The sequence below is a fragment of the Notothenia rossii genome, assembly GCF_949606895.1.
Source record: "Notothenia rossii genome assembly, chromosome: 1".
Lineage (NCBI taxonomy): Eukaryota > Metazoa > Chordata > Actinopteri > Perciformes > Nototheniidae > Notothenia > Notothenia rossii.
In genome coordinates, this window is record NC_136912.1 from 59,655,485 (window position 1) to 59,661,656 (window position 6,172).

Below are 6,172 nucleotides of genomic sequence, written 5' to 3' on the forward strand. Positions count from 1 at the left end.
TCTTTATTTTTATTCCGGATTTACCCCTCTCATTCTGTTGTTTTCCTCTGATCTTTAATAATAGATAGTACATTATCAGATGGCAGCACTTTGGTTAACAGACTAACGTTGATTTGAATTGATACATTGATTTCCTCAATGTATAAATTGACAGGCTCTGTAATTATACCTTAACCTTTTCTCTTCTATCCCTTGACTCGTCTTCCTATCAGATTTACTTACTTACTTACTATCTACTCTATATCAGGATTAAAGAACAATTAATCTGGTTAATTTTTTATTTTCAGGATTCAATGTTCAAACCAAGGCCAAAAACCTGGCATTATATAAGAAAGTGAATAATATATAGACAAACTGTAATATAAGATAAAATACTACACCAAATGGACAGACACAGATTAAAAATAAAGTCCCCTGGTTTGTCTCTAGAGTCTAACTGCCATGAGAAAAATCAGATCAATGTTCCACAATCCACCACTAGATGTCGCTAATTGTACCGATACGGTTTATATAATACATACCTATTATTATTATTATTATTATTATTATAGTAAAAGGGCTCGCTTTGGCAAAAGCCTGATCCATACAGGCAGCCCTAAATAATAACAGGTAACCATCATGTGTGGTGCTATCTGTAGTTGTCTGTCTTATTTGTTGTTGATTTCATATTGTTTTCACAGTGCTGTAAAATGAATTTCCCCCTGGAGACAACAATACATGTAATCTAAACTAATTTAATATTCAATCCCAAACTTGGCCATTGAGAACATACATTCGTAACTTACCTAATTTAAAACACTTTTGTTGTAATACTCCGGATTTAGTTGTCACTACTAGCCGAGTTTCTTTTGTCCAATATTTCGCGGGCAGTTACATTGAGCAAGCTCTCATATTGGTCAATAGGCATGTTTGATTCCACGATCAAACAACGATCAAATACAACGTGCCTAATCACAAAGTATCCAGTGGCCTACACACGCCACTAGCCTACCGAAACTACTTCCACGAGCCTACATCGTGTGGTTTCCATAGCGACGTTTAGCGACACACAGCCGTTACACTGTTATACATTGTCTCTCGTTGGAAATCGGTAGCTACAAAATGTCAGATTTTAAAGTTAATTTTGATTTGTTGGGGGGCTTCAGTATTGATGAATGGTTGGACATGGACACAGACCACAAAACCAACGGAAGATTTGCGGCTGTTTCAACTGACGAGTTGAGTGCGTTGGAAAAAAGTCGCAATGAAAAGAGTACATTGGCGTCAACTACCTGGGCTGTCAAATGTCTCAAAGCGTTCTTAAAAACCCAGGAGAAAATGGTGGATTTCGGAACAGTATCCAAACCGTTACCATGGGAACTACTTTCTAGGAACTACTTTCTGACGGAGATTAACTCAAGCAGAAAGCGTAGGTTTGGGAGCAAATTAGCCCACATTATGAAATTATTTTACGATATTGTTGATTACAATGATAGTTTGTGTAATAGAATCGCAATTATACACTTGAGGCCGTTCTTGAACGTCATTATTGGTACTCCAGTACAGGCGTACGGACCTCGGTGCAAGCGCCTCGGTCCTGCCGCAGTACTGTTGTGTGTGTGTGACCTGTCACAGCACCTGTCACTTTATATGCATACTAATGTGATGGAAGCGGGATGAATAATACTACTGGCCTTCAAAATAAAAGTTTGACTTTTCCCGCCCCCCCCCATAAAAAGGAAATATATATTTTTTCTATTTTTTTTCTTCTTCGACCCACCAGTTGAGAACCACTGCTGTAGGCTACCACTTGTTATAACTTCTCTCTCTCGCGTATTTCGTTAAGACCATAGAGTCTAGACTGTATATATAAATGGATGTAGGGTCCGTGACGTCACCCATAGGACTCTGCAGAGTTGCCGAGAAGCCCTTAGTAGGCGGAGTCGGCCACTAACGGCTCGACAGTGACGTCAGAGTTCAACTCCCGCCTACTCCAGCCTGCTCCAAATAAGCAGAGCCCTAGAGAGATCTCTATCTATCTCTATCTCGATCTATCTCTCTAGGGCTCTGCAAATAAGGGCAAAGAGGCGGAGCGGAGGCGGGACCTGCTGCCACCGAGCTGAAAGTTCCAGAACTAGCTGAAGCTACCAAGCTAAGCGAACATCCTCCCCATCTGCACACTGCCGTGGCATTTTACGTTTCTAAGGTAAGCGGACATGAAACTATTCGGCAAAACTATAAATAATAATCTAAGTTATTGAGTTTTTAGCATAATACTTCAGAATTTTAAACTCCCTTAACGTTTTTATGCAATTGTGCTAAATTCAACACTGGAATCAAGCAAATATTCATATGTTTGCATGACATTAGTTATTTATATTTTGATATCACTTAATTATAAGTTTAATACATTTAAGTCAAGCTAAGGTACATGTGATGGTAGCTAGTTAGTGCTCTTACTCAGACCCGGCGTCATGGCCGTCATGGCCAAACATCATATGTGTAATTCATGGCACAATTCAAACGGGATCGAAAGATAAGTTTTCTCTGCATTGACTTCAATACATAATTTTTCCGAAATAAGGTCCCATGGACCGGAAGTAGATGGGCGTGACTTCGCCACTCTATAAACAAGCCAGCAGTTTACACAGATGATAAAAAACACATAACTTTGGGCTCAAACTGGGAGTAAACACCCAAAATGATACCTTTGTGTTTATAGCAAAAACATCAGGTTGAATTTAGAACTGTATGTCGATTTATTTTACAAATGAGTTAGGGTTAGGGTTAGGGTTATGGGTTGGCTAAAATTGAGATTCATTCTCACCTAATTGTCTGGCTGACATTTTTACAAATTGTACCATATTCCGTCATCACAGTTTCTGACACAATTACAAGTACAATTTGGACATACATGACTTCAATACATAATTTTTCCGAAATAAGGTCCCATGGACCGGAAGTAGTTGGGTGTGACTTCGCCACTCTAGGATTTTAGAAAATAGCTCCAAATAAGATCTGCGGGAAGCGTACCTGTTAGATAAATGCACGTTTTGTTCAGCCGGATAATATCCACATGTCTACCCTACTTTTATCATTTTCGAATCATAAATCTATCGATTAGATTTATGATAGACTTTTGAAACTACAAGAAGATAAGGAGGACTTTTACAAACAAGTAATAGAGATTTTTGTCCGGAAGGATAGCCAAATGGACTTCATCTTCAAGTCAAGGTAAGACCGCAATTTTATTTAAAATGGGATCTTAAATATCTAAATGATAAAATTGCATTTTTTGGGTATCCTTTTGTGGAACTGTCTGTTTAAAATTAATCGAAGCATCAGACAAAAAAAGCTTTTGAAAATAATATATTATATTTTTGATTTAGGTCAAAATATAATATTTGTAAACCTGAAGAGTCAGTGCCAGTGCCTCACCAGCCATTAACCTCACTGCACGTCACTGCAGAAGCTTATATATAGACATCTAAGTTTTTTGTGCCCCATCACTTTTGTACATATAAAAACGCCGCTGCTCATGGCATAAGTATGTGCATGTTAGTATATATGCAGTGGTGGAAAGTAACTAAGTAGAGTCACTTTTTTTGAGGTACTTGAGTATATTCATCATACTTAAAAAAACATTATTTAATTGTGATGAATTTAACTTTAAAGCACACAATGCTATAAAACAAACTTCAATCTGTCTGCCATTAACTTTTTTATTTAATAAGTTTTCTTCCGCCACTAGAGGTCAGGAGTGCACAACGATAACATAGTATGTCATTAAAAAGGGAAAGTAAACTATTCCATAAAAAAACTCAAACAGTATGTCAAATTATTATTTTTTATATTATATCATAACAATTTCCCAGAACAGTATGCCTTGAAATAATTGATCAGATATTTAACAAATATTAAAGGGAGGGAATCCTAATGACACACATTTTAAAATAATTATCATCCGATAAAACAGACCAGTCTCTGCCAGTCTTTTTTTTTTTTTTTTTAATCCGATGACGTTATCAGTGATTTTAAGCTGATTAATTACCAAAATAACATCAACCCTGTGGGCGGCACCATTTTGACGAGTCACATGACTTATTTTACCGGAAGTGACGTGAACTATGCGTTTGGTGTCGAGGACAAATTAACGTATGTGCTTTGTTCATGTTGTTTACTCTAGTTACTCTCACAATTCTATTGAAATATGCCTCATTGTATCGCGAAACATTGCCACAATTCGGATAGGAACAATCCACGGAATGCTCCGTGTGCACGTGCACGTGTGCTCCGTGAATGCTCCGGAATGCTTTCTTTATTTGATTGATTAACTACTATGGCATTTATTCAACTACATTGTACCATTATTATGTTAGGCAGGGCTGCCAACACTCACGCATTGAGCTTGAGAGTCACGCAATTAAGCCATATCTCACGCACTCACGCCACACTTGCCTTTCCTCACGCTAAGTTTTCGTCCAAAACGAATGTATATAAATATAAAAATAAAGTGAAGGAACAGCAAACCGAGCGGTCTACGAAATGAGACGGTCTTCTGGCTTAGTTCAGTAAAGTTGGAACGATATTGGAAGATTCTGATTTCAGGGATCAATAACCCATGAAAACGTTATTCAGACACAAATGACGTCTCCTAAGTACCGTGGTAAGGTTAACAACGAACTACAATCACATTTTGATAAAAATACGCCAATACGCGCCGTCCTCCGAGCTGGGCACATTACATTGGTCTCTCTCCGCAGCCGGAGAAGAAACGAGTGCTCTGCTCAGGGACCGTCTGCAAAGTGCAAATTCGAAAAAAGAGAATACAATAATATTCAATCACTATTATACAGCTTATTACTACCAAACTCACCACACACATCAATAGTCTCCTGTTGGTCATACTACAGCAGAGAGTTTGGAAGAATATGCTTTTGAATAATTGTGGGGAATATTTATAATGTAAAATCTTCAATAAATATGGCATCATCTTAAATAACTTTACTATTATACAGTATATTTCTACCAAACTCACTATTTGCATTGTTGTTGTTAGCATCTGGTTAGCTTAACGGATATTAAAAGATGTTTCTAAAACAATGAGAGGGAGAGCTCTGTCCTGTCAGACTGAGAGATAACTACAGCTCAGTGAGGTAAGGGACTCTGTTTAGATACTTTAGTCTAGTTATCTCAGTGGGTCTCATACGTTTTGGTCACCATTTATGAGAATAAATTAAAAACAGTTATGAAATACTATATGACAGTGAAACAAGAATACAGTTTAAAAGGTGAGTGATTTGTAAAATATCCATAAAGAAAAAGAAAATCTGTTTACCATAAATTCATTTTGTTCTCAAAGTGCACCAGGTTGATGCATTTAACTTCAATATTTAAAAAATGAACACATTAACGTTTCTTTTTTGGGTTCACCAAAAAAAATCTCACTCCAAGCTGAACTCAAATGTTGGCAGCCCTGTGTTAGGACTCCTAGCCTACATTGTTCTATAAAGAGTGCATTCTGTATATGCTTTTTGATTTCTTTTATCATGGCTATACTTAGTAAAGTTTTGGTTTTGAAAATTATCTGTCATTGTCCTTCATGTCCTTGCCATGCAATTGTAGACAGAATCCATTTGACACGCTTTAGAATTAACAACCATAAACTTCTTTTTGAATATGGTCGATACACAAATACTCCTGTAAATGACAGGTTGTGCAAACATTGCCATGAGATTGAGGAGGAAAATCATTTCCTCCTAGAATGTAAACGTCATTATAAAACTTTTGATAAAGTCAATTCAATCTTTAATCCAGAACTTCCTAACCAAATAAAATGTATTTAGTTGATATGTCCATTAATAATGATAATAATAATAATTGTAAAGTATATAATGCTAAGAAGAAAGGGCTGTACCCCTCAAATTTACCCACCTTTCATTTATTGGTTCAACCAAAGACGTGCGTTTCACATCCTTCATGGCAACCAGTGCTGTTCTCAATACAGCTTTTTCTAACACCACAGTGTTGAATTCCCTGTGTAAACATATTCAATCCAAGTCGTCTGTGAACAGTTTATTTTCAAGCTCTCCAAGCTCATGACAACATATGTTCATAATAGGATTGTCCATGGCTACACACCGATCGCAAGTACACCATTAATGTACAGGTCTCCCTACTCGCCCCCCGAAAT